The sequence below is a fragment of the Staurois parvus genome, unplaced genomic scaffold, assembly GCF_062004578.1.
Source record: "Staurois parvus isolate SC_StPar_1 unplaced genomic scaffold, SC_StPar_1.0 ptg000720l, whole genome shotgun sequence".
In the NCBI taxonomy this organism is placed as follows: domain Eukaryota; kingdom Metazoa; phylum Chordata; class Amphibia; order Anura; family Ranidae; genus Staurois; species Staurois parvus.
Window position 1 is genome coordinate 1,207,214 of NW_028318516.1, and position 21,271 is coordinate 1,228,484.

The following is a 21,271-nucleotide window of genomic DNA, read 5'->3' on the forward strand; positions in this document are numbered from 1 at the left end:
ACGACGCAGTGAGCAGTAGACTGTGGCTGTGTGCAGCCGCCCTCCGTCTGTTCGGATTTACATATGGGCGGATTTACATAGCGGCTTCTCGGTTGCACCTCCTGTGATATGCCCTCCAGTGACAAGTAAAGATGGCGGCTGGAACGCATTGAGCAGGCACCCACTGTGGTTACATGCCGGCGTGCATTCCACCGCCATCTGAGCAGCCTCTGCTGTTGATTGATTGTTTGAAGTTCCTCTCTCCACTGCCGTTGTTACAATTCTGACACATCGAACACAATACTTCCTCATAATATTCCTCTAAACCCGTCTGATCACTTGGAAAGAGTTCTAAAGAGTTGCTGAAGCATTTTACGATCTCTAATAACATGGATTTAATGCAAATCACTCAGCAAAAGATCGATATGCTCTAATCACAATGTACAGGTAAAGCTGAATCATGGATTTATTACTACACCGTGTTCCAAATTATTCTGCAAATTCCATTTAAGTGTCACAAAGATTAAATCTTTTGTTTTTCAGTGTAACTCATGGATGGCATTGTGTGTCAGGGCTCTTTTGATCACTGAAAACAATCTGGGACACCTGTGATAATTAGATTGGCCGGTGAGCCCAATTTAAGGAAAAACTCCTAAAGGAGGGCGTTCCACATTATTAAGCAGAGCACATTTTCAAGCAATATGGGGAAGAAAAAGGATCTCTGCTGCCGAAAAGAGTGAAATAGTTCAATGCCTTGGACGAGGTATGAAAACATTCAATATTTCACGAAAATCTAAGCGTGATCATCGCACTATGAAGAGATTTGTGGCTGATTCAGAGCACAGACAGGTTGGTGCAGATAAAGGCACATTGAGGAAGATTTCTGCCAGATCCATGCATCGGATCAAGAGAGCAGCTGCTAAAATCCCATTACATAGCAGCAAACAGATATTTGAAGCTGCTGGTGCCTCTGGAGTCCCACGGACATCAAGGTGTAGAGTCCTCCAGAGTCTTGCAACTGTGCATAAACCTTCTATTCGGCCACCCCTAACCAATGCTCACAAGCAGAAACGGCTGCATTGGGCAGAAAAATACATGAAGACTCATTTTCAAACAGTCCTGTTCACTGATAAGTGCCGTGCAACCCTGGATGGTCCAGATGGATGGAGTAGTGGATGGTTGGTGGACGGCCACCCTTTTCCAACAAGGCTGTGACGTCAGCAAGGTGGTGGTGGAGTCATGTTTTGGGCCGGAATCATGGGAACAGAGCTGGTCGGCCCCTTTAGGGTCCCTGAAGGTGTAAAGATGACCTCTGCAAAGTATGTGGAGTTTATGACTGACCACTTTCTTTCCTGGTACAGAAGGAAGAACTATGCTTTCCATAATAAAATCATCTTCATGCATGACAATGCACCATCTCATGCTGCAAAGAATACCTCTGCATCAATGGCTGCTATGGGGATAAATGGAGAGAGAGTCATGGTGTGGCCTCCATCCTCCCCTGGCTCAATCCTATTGAGAACCTTTGGAGCATCCTCAAGCAAAAGATCTATGATGGTGGGAGGCAGTTTACATCCAAACAGCAGCTCTGGGAGGCTATTCTGACATCTTGCAAACAAATTCAAGCAGAAACTGTCCAAAAACTCCCAAGTTCAATGGATGCAAGACTTGTGATCTGCTATCAGATAAGGGGTCCTATGTTACAATGTAACGTGACCGCTTCAAATGTTTACAAAGTTAAAATGTTGTTAAAAGTTTGATTGAAATAGCTTTTGATTTCAGTAAATATGCTGCAAACACAACAAATGACAATTTTCAGTTCTTTACAACCTATAAAGTGTTTTGAAACTTCCTGTGCGGAATAATTTGGAACAAAAATCCTGTTATCATTAGGAGGTTTGTTCAATAAAATGTGAATTGTACTCTTAATAGTTGTAACCTGAGAATTATGCCGACTATTATTTACTTCAATTATTGAGGGGAATGACAAAAATATCATTTGCATAATAATTTGAAACACGGTGTATTTGTATTCATACTTTTGTTATTAATTTCAGTGATCAACATCATTATTTTATGACAATTATGTACTGAGCATTATATATTTTATTATATATACACACTATATACACATATACATAAACACACACACATATACAGTATATATATATATATACACACACATACATATAGACATATATATATATATATACACAGTTGTGTTCAAAAGTTTGCATACCCTGGCAGAAATTGTGACATTTTGGTATTCATATTGAAAATATGACTGATCTGCCAAAAAACTGTCTTTTATTGGGATAGTGATCATATGAAGCCATTTATAATCACATAGTTGTTTGGCTCCTTTTTAAATCATAATGATAACAGAAATCCCCCATATGGCCCGGATCAGAAGTCTCCGCCCCCGGATCAGAAGTCTCCACCCCCTGGAATGTTTGGCCTGGGTACAGACACACAAGGTGACACACACGGGTTACAATGCCAAATCGGCTTTGATGTGACCGCAGTGTAAGGCCTTTTTATGTTTGATTTCCTGAGTGTTTTTCCGATTTATGGGAAATGCCGCATACTAGCAAAAGTGAATTGACATTTTCAGTATTGCATGCGAGATGTGGTCATGTGACTGCCTTAACTCATGCGATAATCTGGAGTGAAGTGTGCCCATAGGGCCAAGAAATATTGCCAATAGGGTTCCCTTTCACATCCCTGTTCAATGTTCTGTTGTATGCTGCACAGGTACACTTCACTGTGGCTTTCTTTCTGACTCTAATTTGTGGGGCCTGTATACCAAGGGCTAACGCAGGTGGGAAGAGGATTCATCAGGTGCAAACACTTTCTCTGACCAAATGAATGACAGTGGTGGGTGTGGCCTACCTTATATAAAGAGATGCAGTTGGGGCTGATTTTTTCCTTGCACAGGCTACATTATTTCTGCAAGTCCTTGTCTGTGGTGGTTTGGGGAGGAAGAGATATTGTGGTGAATTGCCCCAGGCCACACTCACGCTGTGTTTGGGGGAGGAAGAGATATTGTGGTGAATTGCCCCAGGTCACACGCTGTGTTTTGATGTGGGCTGTAAATGTTTTGCATGTTCTTTCTTCTAAGGTGTGTTTGTGTGTTATTATACAATGATTGTGTTTATTATCTTTGCATTGTAATCCTAACACATGTCCATTGCTCTGCTCTTCCAAGTTTGCTTTATTTAGACTGAAATGCAGTTTTCAGACAAACATGGTGAGAAATGTATGTGTCGGGGATTTGGGGAGGTGGGAGGTGTTATTTTGGCACGTATGTATTTTTATATTGATATTTTGATCTGCAGCTTGTTTTGTGGATAGATAAGCCTAATACGTGATTTATATTAACTGTTTGTTTCCTGCTGTAACCTGTGAAAGCACAGTTCATTAGAAGTATAATCTTTTAGATTGTAAGCTCTTATGAGCAGGACCGTTCTATTTTAGCAACATCAATCCTGTTTTTTTTTTTTTTTTTTTACCAAGAAATTAAATGTACCTACTTGTTGTTGCTGTCCAAATAAATGTGGAATGTGTATTTGATCAATAAACATTTGGACTATGTATTTTTTTTGGGGGGGGGATTATTTCATGTTCTAGTTGAATGTAGCACAGTGGCTAAATTGTTAGCACTTCTGCCTGGTAGTACTAGGGTTGTTGGTTCAAATCCCAACCATGGCACCTCCTGCCTGGAGTTTACATGTTTTCCCTGTGTCTGTGTGGGTTTCCTCTGGGTACTCCTGTTTCCTTCCACACTCTAAAGACATGCTGGTAGGTTAATTGGATCCTGTCAAAATTGGCCCTAGTATATATATGAATGTAAGTTAGGGACCTTAGATAGTACACCCCTTGAGGGTTAAGGACTGATGTGAATTTACAACATATATATGTAAAGCACTGTGTAAATTGACAGCGCTATATAAGTACCATAAATAAATGTACTAGCACCCCTAACACTTATTGTTGTTAGCTATATAATATGCCCAAATCTTCCTTGTTAGAGCGCACATGTGCAAGTATGTCCAAACAAACCAAAAGCCCTCTATTGCACCACAAGATCATGTTCTGTACCAATGAATAGGTCATGTTCAATGTGCAGCTAGCTATTCTTTTTCTACAATCCTCTTAACAGTAATAAATTGGGCCTCCAATTTATGTTGACTTTGGGCCTTAACTGGCAAATATATATTCGCCAATGTCATATACACAGTATAGCTGCAAGCATACATTCACCAATGTCATATACACAGTAGAGCTGCAAGCATACATTCACCAATGTCATATACACAGTATAGTGCAAGCACACATTCACCAATGTCATATACACAGTATAGTGCAAGCACACATTCACCAATGTCATATACACAGTATAGCTGCAAGCATACATTCACCAATGTCATATACACAGTATAGCTGCAAGCACACATTCACCAATGTCATATACACAGTATAGCTGCAAGCACACATTCACCAATGTCATATACACAGTAGAGCTGCAAGCATACATTCACCAATGTCATATACACAGTATAGCTGCAAGCATACATTCACCAATGTCATATACACACAGTATAGCTGCAAGCATACATTCACCAATGTCATATACACACAGTATAGCTGCAAGCACACATTCACCAATGTCATATACACAGTATAGCTGCAAGCATACATTCACCAATGTCATATACACACAGTATAGCTGCAAGCATACATTCACCAATGTCATATACACAGTATAGCTGCAAGCATACATTCACCAATGTCATATACACAGTAGAGCTGCAAGCATACATTCACCAATGTCATATACACACAGTATAGCTGCAAGCACACATTCACCAATGTCATATACACAGTAGAGCTGCAAGCACACATTCACCAATGTCATATACACAGTATAGCTGCAAGCATACATTCACCAATGCCAAATCCACAATAGAACTGCAAACATATATTTGCAAATGTCATATACACAATGGAGCCGCATGTAAAATTGCTATGGTGCATAAATCAATGCCAAGACGGCTGTTGGAGGAGCAGCTGTCATACCGGAAATACGTCATGACATTTGGGGAAGGACGTTTGCAAACACCCGGAAGTGGAAGTGGGGAGTGTTAGTGGATGGGAGTGTAGTTAGGAGAGTTTAGTGGTCATTTACAAGTCTATGTTTTAGTTTTGTGAATTGTTCTTTTGTGGAATTCCAGACCACATCTGGACATGGCGAGATCGCTGTTCTCCACCAAGGAGCTGATCCTCATTTGCTGGGGAAACATTACTAATAATTGTTGTATTTTCAGTTGAAAACATGTCCAATTCCTAGATCCATTGAGGTACATAGCAGAGGTTCAAGGTTCTTCCTAACTATACAGGTGGCATAGACACAAGCATACACCCAGGGCCACTGTTAGATATCACAGGGCCCTGTACAGCATCCCTGACAGCCCCCCACCGCCAGAGAAAATATCCAAATTATATTTATGGTAAAAATACACTAAAAACATTATTAATGGACATAATCCCAACCATATTCCTGTGAAATCTAAATGATAAAACTGTACTGAGTTCATAGATAAAGCTGTGTGTGTAATGGAGGTCTTGGGGCTCATTCACATGGGTGCTGTGGCCTGTAGCGTGGGAATCAGTTTTTTGTTTTTGTGTCTGTCGCCGTTTGCAAGCAACCTATGTTACACTATGGAAATGCTGCAGGTCATAATTTGATAAGCATATGGGTGCAGGTGTACAGCCCTGAACACAGAAAGTGAGCATTCAGGGCCACTTCCCCACGCCTTCACACCTGTCAGATGACAACCTGTGTTCATACAGCTGCTGTGTCCCCATAGAGCATTTTGGATGTGTTTTTGGTGTGTTCCACTGCATTTTGGATGCGTTTTTTGTGTGTTCCAATGCATTTTGGATGTGTTTTTGGTGTGTTCCAGTGCAGTTTGGATGCATTTTTGACGTGTTCCAGTGCATTTTTTTATGCATTCCAGTTCATTTTTCCCCCTCTCTTTTTCTAAAATTTAATTAGGGACATGTGCGTTCCAGGGCGTTTTACCGTGTTCCAGTACAGTTCTATGCATAAACAATGCAGCCTGGTTGACTTTTTTGGCAGCACCTGCAACGCACTGGAACTGCAAGCGCTGATGTGAACTATGACATTGACAACCATATAACCTTCTTTCTGTGCGTTTTGGATGCAAAAAAAGCAACTGAAACACATGTAGTGTGAACTGGCCCTAAAGGTTATTAGAGGTCAGGGAACGGGACTGACCAGGAATTGTGAATTCAATCAGACTAGAGGTGAGATACAATCAGCAATCGTATAATAATGTGAGATCTGAGCTGGAGGTGATAGGAAATGAGACACATTAACAAGATCAATAAATAGTTACATAAAAAGAGTGGGGCGGGGATACATAGATTGGCAGATGGAACAGGTGATGACGGGGGGGAGGGGAACAGGTGATGACAGGGGTGGGGGAGGGGGACAGATGATGACAGGGGTGGGGGAGGGAACAGGTGATGACAGGGGGGTGGGGGACAGGTGATGACAGGGGGAAGGGGGACAGGTGATGACAGAGGGGGTGGGGTCAAGATGTATAAGGAGAGAGATTTAAGGGCTCTTTCACACGTGACTTTATTTCTAACTCTTGCCATACGCCCCCATAGCATTGGACAGGTGTCTGGGAAACGTTTGTTACGCTCCTCAAATGCTCCCCAAATGCCCTATGTGCGGTTTTGAGGCATGTGATAAGCATTTACCAAGAGTTAGAACTGCGCCACAAATGCCTGTAATGAAGTTAAATTGTATTGACGCTCCAAAAAATCCTCGCAATCACATCGCAAACGTCTGCCAGGCATTTGAGGAGCGGCACCATAGACTTGAATGCGAGGCTTCAATTCCTCATGACTCGACAGGAGGCGCCAGTTTTGCCGTGATGCAATGCTAACGCTTCAGTGTGAACAGCGCTGTGTGCTGCCATGTGCAGAATTTTCATAGGCGTTTGAGAAGCATAAAAACGCTAACCAAATGCCTGTCTGACACCTGCTGACAAAGCTAGTGTGAACTCAGCCTTAGAGAAGATAAAGTTGTAATGAAATATAAACAGAAGGAAAATTGAAAATTTCAAACTTGTCAGAAGAACAGGACACAGGTAAGATTCACTCCCTTTCCACTTTCTAGTCAGTAGCCAAAATCTTAATTAATTGATCTATATTCCTGGCACTGACAGAACCCTAGAAATTGATCTCCATAATTTGGGCATTCATGTCCAAATGTCAAGGAGCTTACAATCTAATGCAGGCCATAGATGGGTCGAAAATCGACCGAAAAAAAAAAAATCGGCCAATTTTTGCACCATTAGTGGGTTAATTGGTCGGCTGTTTAATGGGGGTTTTGGCACTTTTTTTTTCTATTGGTAAAGTTGGGAAGAAGAATTCCAGTCCTCTATTATATTTTACATGAAAAGTCTTGCGGTTGCAACAATGTATCTATTTGTATCCGAATAAAAACATCTTTATCCAAAATGGATACAATGTGGCAACCGCAATACTTTTCATGTAAAATATAATAGCAGAGCTCTCTGCAAGGGACAGAAGTAAAAATGCCGGCTGTAGACGGGACGAAAATCAGATGTTTTTTTGCTGTTGGTGGTAATGTCAGCTGATTGAACAACCAATTTTTTGTTTTTTTACATATACTAGGCCCAATTACCCTAACAGCATGTCTTTGGAGTGTTGGCAGAAACACACCCGTGCAGAGAAAGCATGCAAACTGAGATGCAGCCATGACTGGGATTAGATCCCATGATCCAAGTGCTGTAAGTTCTGAGTTCTAACCACTCAGCCACTGGAGGAGACAGAGTTTGAGCTGCAATGTAGAATAGTTACATTGTTTACAAATAATGATACAGCGAGCGCTGGTCAAATTATATAGACTATTAAATGGTATTACACAAGATCAATATAAATCTCGGTATAGATATGAAGGTAGCAGCTAGCACTCAGGGTATTGGCAACAGTCCCAGAATAGAAATATGTTAAAGTAATAGTGCAGCGCTATAAATGCATGTTATCAATCAACGCATGGAAAATCCAAAAAGTGCAATAATTTATTTATTTTAGGTACTCTTACAGTGTGCTGCCACGCAGCTTTACTGTATAGCAGTTGTTATTGCATGTTATGTTATCATGCTATTTGGTATCATCCACACACCCCTGCTGTTTCTGACTAGTTGGTTGCTTCCACCCTCCATTTCCTGTTGTAACTCCCCTTTTGTTTAGTGGTTATGAAGACACTGTAAAGTGAGGAAGCTGTGTGACATCACTGGAAATGGACCTATGAAAACACCTTTATGTTCATACCTTTGCTACCTGGAAGCATAAAGAAGCATTGGAAGACACCTCTGAAGTTGTTATTCATTGAGTAAACTATCTGTTAAGGCGATCATTCAACTTGCTGCACACATTCTTACAGACCGGGCCTACACGAATCTCGCCACAAGTACAACCGATGCCAAGACAGAACATACAGTGCTGTCAATGTACGCAGTGCTTTACACATACATTGTACATTCACATCTGTCCCTAACCCTCAAGGGGTGTACTATCTAAGGCCCCCAACTCACATTCATACACTAGGGCCAATTTGGAGAGGAATCAATACACCTACCAGCATGTCTTTGGAGTGTGGGAGGAAACTGGAGTACTCGGAGGAAACCCATGCAAGCACAGGGAGAACATGCAAACTCCATGCAGGAGGTGCCATGGTCAGGAATCAAACCCATGACCCATTTACTGCAAGGCAGATGTGCTAACCATTAAGTCACTGTGCTGCCCATTAATGATGATGTAAAATGGTAAATGGTGTTAATAAAAAGTTCATCTAATCATTCGTGAATAATGGAATGTCCTTGGTGTGAGAGTACCAACTCAGAGAGTGCCTATGAATGGCACGTGTGGTTTATCCGTGACGGACAGTAGTGCATGAACTCGTGAAAGGTCATCCACCCTTGTGACTGGTCTACACTATTAAGCACCTTTCTGGCTCCTGTGGCTGAGCTAATTCCTCCCCAGGACCATTTGGGCACCCACCCTGATGGATGGATGGATGGATGGAGCTGGATGACTAACCCATAGCTGCCAGCATACCGCTGCACCCCCAGATGTGTGATGTGTATAACCCATGCGCATTAATACCTTAACATAGAATAGTTACATGATTACAGAGAAGGAAGATATATCATTATATTGGGAGCTTAGAACTAGACATTCCCAATTATTTCAGATATAAGTGTGAAAATGTTTAACATCTGAAAATAGAATGTATGACATTCATTAGTAAATGCATCAGTTGTCTCATCATTTTGGAGAAACAGCAAAAAAACAAAACAATTCTAATCTCGGTGTACTAATTATGTTACATTCTAAGTATTCTCTTATGCCAACAGGAAAGCGCCAATGGTACAAAGCCTGTGCTTGTGCGCCATCTAGTGAACATATCCGGTATTGCACCTAAAAATGTGCCAGACGCGATTCCACATTTACTAATAGTAAAGTAGACGTTCATCAATGAGATTGCTAGACGCCGCTCAGAGGACTGACAGATCCTCATTGATTTAACTGAGTCTGCCTGAATGGTCAGAGTCTGCTGGTAGACTCACGTCTTAGTAAATCAGGGCCAATGTGTCCACAATCACCATGGAAATGATCAGATCAATGAAACGTTTGTCATAGACAGACCATCATGTGCCGATCATATACACAGACATTTGTATCACGGGAAACATACAAGAAGAAACATGTATGGAGAAAGACACGGGAAAGTCGCAATATGTGCATTCACCAATCACTCCTTCATTCCCGGTATACACACAAATCCATTGCTTCCATGTGTACACCATCAGTCACTCTTCTAGAATTGGGACATTTTATTACCACCCACCTCTTCAGTGATCCCCCACCATGCAAGTATTGTCCTCACCTCCAACTGTGGGCCTAATGAGTGCTTGGGACATTTGTCCACAAAGTAATCATAATCAACTTCCAAGTGTTTGTCAAATCTCCCACCACAAACTGTACTCAGTGCAGGACTCCATTTTTCTTTTTCTCCTGCCATCAATGGCCGACCCGGTCCCACACTTCATCCATGTTTTTGGGGGCCTCTGATCTCCTTAGGAACTGTTTCTTCCATGATGAAGATCAGCCATGGAGTATATCTGAGGTGTATATCAGGGTGTGCTTCTTCCCCACATGAGAGCTGGGATGTCCAGCAACATTCATCTAGAAGACATTTCCCGCACTCAAGGTACTAATACACCTCCAGGGTTGTGTGGGACCCCTGATGTACAGGAAGACAGGACTTCAGTGAGGAACATTTCCCTCACTAACAAGTAGAAATCAGCTTCTCCCTGTGTGAGATCTCTGATGTTTGTAAAGCTAGGAGTTCTGTGAAAAACAGTTCCCGCACTCAGGACAGGAATACGGCTTCTCCCCCCGTATGAGATCTCTGATGTTTGTAAAGATTGGACTTGTCTAAAAAACATTTCCCGCACTCAAAACAGGAATATGGCTTCTCACCCGTGTGAGACCTTTCATGTGTGACAAGATCTGTTTTTTGTGCAAAACATTTCCCTCACTCAGGACAGGAATATTGCTTCTCCCCCATGTGAGATCTTTGATGCTTGGAAAGATGGCACTTCACAGAAAAACATTTCCCACACTCAGGACAGGAATATGGCTTCTCCCCTGTGTGCATTCTCTGATGTGGATAAAGTTGGTACTTCTGTGCAAAACGTTTCCCGCACTCAGGACAGGAATACGGCTTCTCCCCCGTGTGAGATCTCTGATGCCTGGAAAGATGGAACTTCCATGAAAAACATTTCCCACACTCAGGACAGGAATACGGCTTCTCCCCCGTGTGCATTCTCTGATGTGTGTAAAGTTGGTACTTCTGTGCAAAATGTTTCCCGCACTCAGGACAGGAATATGGCTTCTCCCCCGTGTGAGATATCTGATGTTTGTAAAGATTGGACTTCTCTGCAAAACGTTTCCCGCACTCAGGACAGGAATACGGCTTCTCCCCCATGTGAGATTTCTGATGTTTGTAGAGACTGGACGTCTGTGAAAAACATTTTGCGCACTCAGAACAGGAATACGGTTTCTCCCCTGTGTGCGATCTCTGATGTGTGTCAAGATGTGACTTATGTGAAAAACATTTCCCGCACTCAGGACAGGAATAGAACTTCTCTCCTGTGTGAGATCTCTGATGTTTGTAAAGACTGGACTTCTGTGAAAAACATTTCCCGCACTCAGGGCAGGAATATGGCTTATCCCCCGTGTGAGTTCTCTGATGTGTGTCAAGATGTGACTTATGAGAAAAACATTTCCCGCACTCAGGGCAGGAATACGGCTTCTCCCCCGTGTGAGATCTCTGATGGTTGTAAAGACTGCACTTCACTGAAAAACATTTTCCACACTCAGGACAGGAATACGGCTTCTCCCCCGTGTGAGATCTCTGATGTATGTCAAGATGGCACTTATGTGAAAAACATTTCCCACACTCTGGACAGGAATACAGCTTCTCCCCCGTGTGACATCTGTTATGCCTATTAAGTTGGGATTTATAATGGAAACCTTTCCCGCACTCAGTACAGGAGAACCTCTTCCCTGTTGGAAGGCCGGCCCGGTCCCGCACAGTCTGAGGTTCCTCAGGATACGAGGAATCCGATGGTCCATCTACACTGGGTGGTGCCGGATGGACATTGGAGGGAGCCGGGTTTTCTCCTGGACTATACTGTGTGATGTCCTCATCTTCTACTTTCCAGTCTGGAGACAAAGTGAGACAATCCTCGGAGGTTTTCCTCATCTCCCGGCCATGGACTAAAATACAAAGACAAAGAGGATTACTAGACAGGAGCTGATTGGTTCCCCCAAACCAGGACTCCGCCCACATCAGGCAGCTTGGTCTCTGAGGAGCTTACAATTCCACCCTCAAGGGAACTAGGAAATGGCTCCTCTGATCTCCTACCAGGTCATTTCTTTATTCATGGACCTTAGTCAGAGAGTGAGGAAACAACCAGAACTGTCTTTTATAGGAGGGACAGTGATGAGGGGATTATAGGACGAGGGTCCCCACCCCCTCTATCACTCATCGCCATCTTCCCAACACAAGAAGTACTGCACTTCCTGATTTAGTCCATGATTTAGTCATGAAGAACAGCGGGGCTGAGCCCCACCAGAGGTCAGAGAGTGAGGATGGGGGGAGAACAACCAAGATGAAGACTGGACTGATCCTGAAGACCACCATCATTGGGGTATTGACTCCTCCCTCATTATCACTTTCTGTTTAAGGGTCCAAAGTTGGAGGATGTTATCACATTATTATCACCATGTAAAAGTCTGTGCTCCAATCACATCATCCGATATAAAATGTCCAGCTGGAAGGAAATGGGTGTAAAAGAAGTAACGCCTATGTAATGTACAACCTATTATATAGGATACAAATGTTAGGACTATACAGTATCAGAAGCATGTAATGTACAACATAGAGTACATAGTGCAGGGGTCAGGAGTATGTAATGTACAACATAGAGTATATAGTGCAGGGGTCAGGAGTATGTAATGTACAATATAAATTATACAGTGTAAGGGTCAGGACTCATAATATTGGTATTCAGTAATCAGTGGAAGATTAAATGTCTACATGAGACAAGTTGCAGAGATCCCACACCGCTGCCTCCCATCTCCTGAGTCTGCACTCAGTGACTTGGGTCTGAGACACTACAGACATATCCCTCCACCCGGCACAGCCAGCAGACCACAGAGCAAGGAACCCTGGGAGAAATGTTCTGTCAGACATCTTACAATACTCGGGCATGGGGAAGAAGAAAAAAATCACTTGTCCAAGGTGCTTAGGTATCTTAACACTTGTGAAAATGAACATTTTGCTGCCAGCTGAACCCCAGAACCTCCATAAATCCAGTCTAGATACATAAATTGTGTCTGCAGCACAGAGAAGGAAGATTATCCGAGAGAAATCCAGGAATACAGGTCGGGGAACACAGCTCAGGAAAGTGACCAGGGGATTACAGGCTGATATCACCCAGTCCCCGCCCTACTCTGGACCAATCAGTGAGCAGTATGGGTGGAGGAATGGATTTAGTGTTCATGACCCACCTGTGCTGATCTCTGTAGGAGTGTCCTCCTCTATAAATGTCCCCGTTATTCCATCCTCCTCCATAGACTGCTGATCATCCCTCACATACACCTCTTCTTCTTCTGCTTTCACCTCAAATTCTATATCGATTGGATCTCCACTCTAAATCAAGGAAATGAGAGAAAATATCATCTGTAAAATGTAAGATTTATGATTGTGACATCACACACAAAATCCACACATTGTCTTCATGAGTTCATGTTCTAGATCCTCCAGCCCACCAACCTTGTAATAGTGAGGGATGGTGTGACCTTCCTGTGTGGAATCCCGGGAATACAGAGGACGGGGACATCTCTCTGGTGGGTTCCTGGTATTAGGTGGCTCCATCATATCCTTATGTCCTTCTGAAAACTCCTCCATCACTCCATACTCCTCATCCTCCTCTTTATACTCTTCTTTAACATCAATATTATCATCCCCGAGGATTCCACTCTGAAAGATATAATAAAACATTCATTGTAACAAACATGCTGTGTATAAATCACAACTACCAATAATTGTCATCATCTACCTGATGATGGTGAGGGATGGTGTGACCTTCCTGTGTGGAATCCCGGGAATACAGAGGACGGGGACATCTCTCTGGTGGGTTCCCATGACTGGATCCATCTGTAGGAAACACACACACTGACTGAATCCATTGTTTCTATGTGTTTATCAGATGATGGGGGATCTAGGTGGATCCTCCGTACTGCTCTCTCCTTTACAATAAAGTCTCCTCTTACCCGGTGATGTGAGGGGCGGCTGATTGTCCATCATGACGTCCTTGTAGAGATCCTTGTGTCCTTCTAAATACTCCCACTCCTCCATGGAGAAATAGACAGTGACACCCTGACACCTTATAGGAACCTGACACACACAATGATACAGTCACCATCCAGACACATCCCTTGTCTGTTACTGGAGAATGTCCCAGAATTCCCGGCACCGCTCACCTCTCCTGTCAGCAGCTCAGTGATCTCTCTGGTGACTTCTAGAATCTTCTTCTTCTTTCTCTCTTCTATCAGGGAGGGAGGTGGAGGCAATGTGATGTCATATGATCTCCAGACTTCACAGGAGGAAAACTCTACATCTGAACACAAAGAGTCACATCAAATGATATTCCCAGAATCCTCCTCACCTCTCCATTCAGGTCTCCATTTTATTAAAGCCCCACTTCAGGCTGAGGTATAATTTCCCCCCACAGGACCCCCACACTACGCAGGGTATAGGCTTGTTGCAGCATTCTGATGTCATTACATACAACGCAGGACCAACAGTCCCACTTTACATGTGAGGATACCAAGGGACCCCACATCCTAAGAGCATCAGGAAAAAGCCAGATGGAGGGACATTGGGGAGAGGAGCTGTGAGGTCAGTGTGATGTCATAGGATTCTCTGACTCTGGATGGAGGGACATTGGGAGGAGGAGCTGTGAGGTCAGTGTGATGTCATAGGATTCTCTGACTCTGGATGGAGGACATTGGGAGGAGGAGCTGCAAGGTCAGTATGATGTCATAGATTTCTCTATTCCCCGCCACTTATAAAAGTGATATAATCCATTAGTATAGACTGATGAGGTGAGAAGGTGACACCTCTCCACAATGAGGAGAATGTTCCGGCCCCGGAAGTGGGGGAATGATCTGCCCCTGAAGGGGTTAATCTGGGTTCCCACACTATATATGTGTGTATCATCATCTGCTGGAGATAAAAGACGTCACAGTGACTATGGAGGAAGAGGACGGACATGACTATGGAGGAAGAGGACGGACATGACTATGGAGGAAGAGGATGGACATGATGGGGGGTTACTGGGTGTAAATAGGAAATAACATCTTATTACCTCCTCTGCTGCCACTTCCAGCAACGTCTTCTCTCTGCTTCCTCCCAACTCAGCTCTCACCCGGAACTTCCTGCCTGTACCTGACATCACTTCCTGTCTGTACCTGACATCACTTCCTGCCTGTACCTGACATCACTTCCTGTCTTCCATAGAGACTTCCTGTCTGGGCAGAAGTGAGATCCCCACCTTGTGGAGCTCAGAGGAACTGCAGCCCCGAGAAGCGTCTGGTAGTGTGACCCCGGCCTTGTGCTGGGTGTGTATGGACTGTAGATCCTTGTGTAGGGGAGGAAATGACTCCTATCTGTGACTGCTGTAACCTGCTGACTGGCATCTCCTGTGAAATCTGACACTTGCACTGGATACACACAAGGCAGTCAGGGATTTCAGCCCCTCCCTTCTCCTCTCAGACTGTAATACAGAGAGAGCCAATCAGAAGAGGTATTAAAGGAGCCAATGACAGGGACTTTCTCAAGCAGGAGGTGCAGCTGCAAAGCATTGTGGGATATGCAGTCCTGAACAGAAATGGCCTGATAGGCTAATATGAGGGATGGAACTACAGAGACCAGCATGCTTAGTGAGAGCAGAGTGAAGGACTCCATCTTGTTTTTCCTGAGGGGAGGCAGTCTGCATGTGGCAGGAGACAGTCTGGACCTGGCAGAGAAGTGCTCAGGGTCAGTTCACTCCATGTTTAGGTATCTGCATCAGTCAGGGAACATCCAACCTGAGAGATGTGGCCTACAGTACAGTGCCTACACCGACAGTGTGAAGGGCTCATCGTGAGGTGACCACAGGAGCCGGTCATTTCCAGGACCATGGTTTGGGCCTTAGTCCCAGGATCTGGTGAGAGGGATTTTGCCCCCTGGCAGATGACAGGAACACGGCACACAGAGACATGACACTTCTCCCATACTCACCAGGCACTGGGTTGTGTAGATGGCTCTGCTATACAGACACAGTGTTTGCTTTGCTATACAAATCCTGCCACGGGATTACAATGATACTTTACCATAGGAGTGTAAGTGCACGCGCATGCGTATTCAGGCCTCTATATTGCATGGTGTGGGAGGGAATAGCTCTACCTTGGAAAGTAGCTATGAAGCATCAGTTGGGCGCAGTGTTTGCCTATTGGGCTTGTGGTGTCGGGGGTTAGAAGGGAGAAGTCTGACACCACAGAGAGTCATCCTTCTGCTCTCCTCCTGCTTGGACATCATAGAGCTGAGTTTATGTAAAGGGGTTTAGACCCACTTTGAGGTCCCATGTAAGTGTTTCCTCTGCTCTTGGGGTTATTCACGGTTGGAATCCCCTGAAAGCAGCCTGAGTGTAAAAGTGAGTTATATTGCTTCCGGTCTCAGGATTTGCTGTTCTCTGGATTCACCGAACGTATACCTGTTGTTCATGTTTATTACTTCCCATAGAGGTTCTACAGTAAAGCTGATCTCTGTGTTTATTATACCGTGTGTGCTTTTCATTGGTCCTTGTACTTCACTATTGTCAGGGGTGTCAGTTGGGGCTGAGACAGTTCTTGGGGTTGGGAGGCAGAGTGGTGGAGTGAACAAACTTACCCCCTTTGGGGGGATCGCTACACTGATAGAGGGGTCACCTCCACTCCCACCAAGGGGGACAGAAATATATGACTGCCTAGTCCAGCCTTCCTCAGACAGGGGTCCTCCAAAGGTTTCTTGGGGTAAAGCTGCATCTTTGGAGACTGACAAGCACTAGGCTTGCTCACCCTGATAGGACAAGAAATGGCCGCTGCCCCAGTCTATAACTGGCCTTCGCAGCAAGGAGCACTTGAACGGGCAACGCATGTCACACAACAAAAAAGAAAAGTTCCCGGCTCAACTTGCCAGCCAGCCTGCAAACAAACCTAATTACCCCGTCTAACAGTATGCGTTAAAACGGGTTTAGTTAGCACACATTTGCAATCACATTGTAAGCTACAGAGCCACGTCACGGCACCCCGATATTCTGTAGTCCTAACTCTACAAATTAATTGAACCCCCATAGTAGAGGCACATGTATTTAATGGCTAGACCAAGGGCAGGTGGACCTGAGGGAGCCCACCCCTCTTTAACCAAAGTTCAGACACTTTCCCCCCCCCCCCCCAGGCCAATTTTCAGCTTTCAGCGCTGTCACACTTTGAATGACCATTGCGCAGTCATGCAACACTGTACCCATATGATTTTTTTAGCATTTTTTGAGACAGATAAAACTTTATTTTGGTGGTATTTTTATTTTTTTGCTTTATAAGTGCAAAAGTCCAAAAATTTTGAAAAAAAGTGTTTTTCTTACAAAATTTTGCAAATAAATATTTCATCATACATCTTGGCCAAAATGTATTCCGTTATCTTTTTGGTAAAACAAAAAATAACCCAAATTAGTTTATAACCAAAAATTATAATTTTTAAAAAATATTTTAACATTTTTATTTTATTTTTTTTATATTATTATTATTATTATTTTTTTTTTTTTTAACATACTGTCACCATGGTGACACTGTACTACCTGTGGGGGGTGATGAAGATTTTTTAAATTATTTTTTACACCGATTGCTTTTACACCCATAAAGAGGAATAATTTCTCCTTCTCTCTGGCTGCATTCTTGCAGCCATTGAGAAATACTGTGTGAGATGTGATTGGTCACAGCTTGTCACATGGTACAAGGCTGTTGTGAATGGCCCTGTAATATGTGACCTCTGTGATCATTTACAGATTTAACACGTAGTAAGCAATGATGTCAGAAGTGACATGTGATCACTGATTGGTCAATCAGTGATCACATGATAGTGACCTCGCACAGAGGTCCCGTAAGATGAATGGTGTTCCACTGTGTCTGGAGGAAACAGCGGGCACTGGATTGCGGTGCTGCATGCTCCCAGGGAGCGCACACAAGCAGGGGGCGGGGAGGCCATTTATAAATGGCCACCCACCCCTGCACTGCCACTGTCCGGCCGTTTATATACAACGGCCGGACAGGAGGTGGTTAAAGGTACAGGAGCGCACCGGACAAGCAGCATGTAAGCACAATGGCAGCCAAGGTGTCCAGTGTGTCTCCTCCCCAACAATTCAACAGAACAAAAAATGGCCACTGCCCCAGTACCCTGATAGTCAGGAATCGTGTTTGTGTAGTTAGTGCCGGGACACGGCTAGGATTTTGGTTTTGAGGTTTTTGCCGTTACTTTGTGGAACATTGTACAGCACCTGTAAATAGTACCAATAAACACTGCACTGTGTGACACTACATCACTGGACTGGTATCTGTCCCTGAAAGTGTGCCCATCCCAGGGAGCTTTGTACCCGCTACCCATCCCCAGCCCACGATTCAGAAACATTGAGCTGCAATTTCCACTGCTCTGACCAGTCTTCCAGCAACACAAAATCCTGTTCCATGTTACAGGAACCTCCAAGTTCTATATGTAGTCTGGGGGTCCCTGTGGAAGTCCATGTGTGGACATTTCTACCTATGATAAATGACAGGCTAAACCCACCTGGAGACTTTCTCCACACCTGGAGTGTGCTGAGTTCTTGGAGAACGTCTACACAGTGTTTCCAGATTGGCTTTATCACCCCAACGAGCTCGCTCCAGTTCATGGATGTCATCATTATGTTTGGAGGATCTCACCAGTCAGGAGCCTTTCCTGTCATCCTACATGTTCCCTTCTGAGGATTGTTCTATCCTTCCAAACAAATGTATGAAATCATGGATGAGTCCTCCTTCTATGTGATCTAGAAGATCTTCAATCACAATGTCTTTATGGATGAAGTGGATGGCCCAGTTTATATATTATTTATTGCTTTACAGCTTTATTCCCTCCAGGATTCATTCTTTATTTATAGAACCATTCAAGGAAGTGTTCTTACTGTGAGAGATCTCCACCACCATTCCTCTGTGACCATTACATCCTTGTCATTTATGTCTAACATCTTCATTATCAGTGGATTGATAGATATTTTTATACTTTAGGATGTATTTTTGCATTTTCTTCAACAAAAGGATCAGTTTTGGTGGTATCTGTTTTATTAACTATACATTTGGTTTTTGTGTTCTGTGTTTTTAAGACTTTTCTATATGTAATAAAATATCTTTATTAAACATAAGAGCTATTTATTATTATTATTTATTATTTTTGAACTTCCCTGGTAGCCCTGTAAGGTAGATATTTTTATGTTTCTGCAGTTCCTCTGAAATCCACAAGGTGGTGATCTCACTTATACCCAAACAGAAGGTCTCTATGGAATACAGAAAGAAAATGTCAGGTACAAACAGGAAGTGATGTTGGGTACAAACAGGAAGTGATGCCGGGTAAAGACAGGAAGTCATCTGGAATAAAGACAGGAAGTTCCATATGGTAGAAACCAGCAAGGAGACGTTGGTGAAAGTGGCAACAGAGGAGGTAATAAGATGTTATTTCCTATTTACACCCAGTAACCCCCCGTCATGTCTGTCCTCTTCCTCCATAGTCATGTCCGTCCCCTTCCTCCATAGTCACGTCCATCCTTTTCCTCCATAGTCATATCCATCCTCTTCCTCCATAGTCACATCCATCCTTTTCCTCCATAGTCATGTCCGTCCTCTTCCTCTATAGTCATGTCCGTCCTCTTCCTCCATAGTCACTGTGACGTCTTTTATCTCCAGCAGATGATGATACACACATATATAGTGTGGGAACCCAGATGAACCCCTTCAGGGGCAGAACATTCCCCCACTTCCGGGCCGGAAACATTCTCCTTATTGTGGAGATAAATTCTAGTAATATGGTCCTCTAAGGGTTCTGATGGATGAAGGGGAGCTGAGGGGTCTCTTTTGGGGTACAGAGGATGGTGGACTTTGGGGCCCCTTGGAGGGTAGTGGAGTTCAAGTTCTCTGAGGGGGTAGAGTAGCTGAAGGACTTTGGTTCCTTGATAGGAGATCTCTGAGAGAAGAGGAGGTACTATGGCTCAGGGAGTCGCTGAGTTAGGGAGGGGGCTGTTGGTCTATGATGGTCCTCCTACCTGAACTTACTTTCTGACCTCCTTACAGAACTCCAGCCAAGAAAAGAAGGCAATCTTCACCTTCTTACCATCTCACTGGTCAAATAATATTGTCCAAGTGGAATGAAGGACAGTTCTTCACCCCTTGGTGGGCACTTGTTTCTAAAGGAGGTCTGTATGCTCCGCATAGACTAACAGGTAGTCAGGGGTCAGTGCTGAACATCTTCCGGAGACAGTCCTATACCTTCCCATGACACAGGCTCTGGCAGTGCCCGGTGCTGGAATTCAGCACACCAGGAACCCACCACCACTCTGTACAATGTCCTGGATATTACAGTATATTTGGCAACCAAAGGTCTTCCCCCTGTTGTCCCCCTCCTACCCACACTGAGCTGCCATTGGAGGGAGGAGAACAGAGTCCTCCCCAAAGCTCTCTCTGCTCCACCAGCAGCATTCTCCTGCTATCCAGTCCCTTCTCTTCCTGCAGAGAATGACAGTGACATCACTCCTGTCAGGCAGCAGGCTGCCGGAGATTGGGGCCTTGCAGCCGGATATCGGGCAATTATCCTGATTATCCAGCAACTCCAATCAAAAGTCATCAAGTTCCCCTTCCTGGACCTCATGATGAGCCGACATTGACTTCACAGCACTGCCTCAGAGCAAACAAGTCATAGGAAGGATCGTATTTATCATTCCTTGTCTGCAGATCTAAAACTCATCAAAACCAGTTCAGAGACCAAACAAACCCAACAGAGAAAAGGGGATTTCTGATCCAGCAAGCCGAGGACCCAGGACCTTGGAAATGTACTAAATGTTAAGCAGTCCCAGTGATGTGGAAATTTATCAAAAAACTATTTGTCCAAGGGACTAAATCGGGGGCCGAAACTACTTGTCCCTCATGACAATCTACTTGTCCTGATAAAAATAATAATGGAACCCAAACCATATATAAATCCGGTGTTTATTGTTCTACTATTACTGAATGAGACGTTTTATCACGAAGGACTGTCAATGGATGGATGTCCCTATAAAGCATGAAATGACTTTGCCAGGGTGGAGAATATGAAGGTTGATGCACATGGGAGCACTTGGGTGCTCAGTACAAGCACATGCTGAGCAGACAAATCAAGCTCCAGTATCCTCCAGGATTGGATCATTTTGTTTTCTGTTCAGCCCACTGATTGGATGAACAATATGAGTAATGTATGGTCTGCCTTAATGAGCCGATACAACAGGACAATGACCCAAAGCAT

General features: G+C 43.8%; 1 pseudogene; it reads right to left on the reverse strand.

Annotated features, from left to right (window-relative positions):
- LOC149445472 (uncharacterized) overlaps positions 1-21,271 on the reverse strand; it is a 96,177-nt pseudogene that overhangs the window by 52,203 nt on the left and 22,703 nt on the right.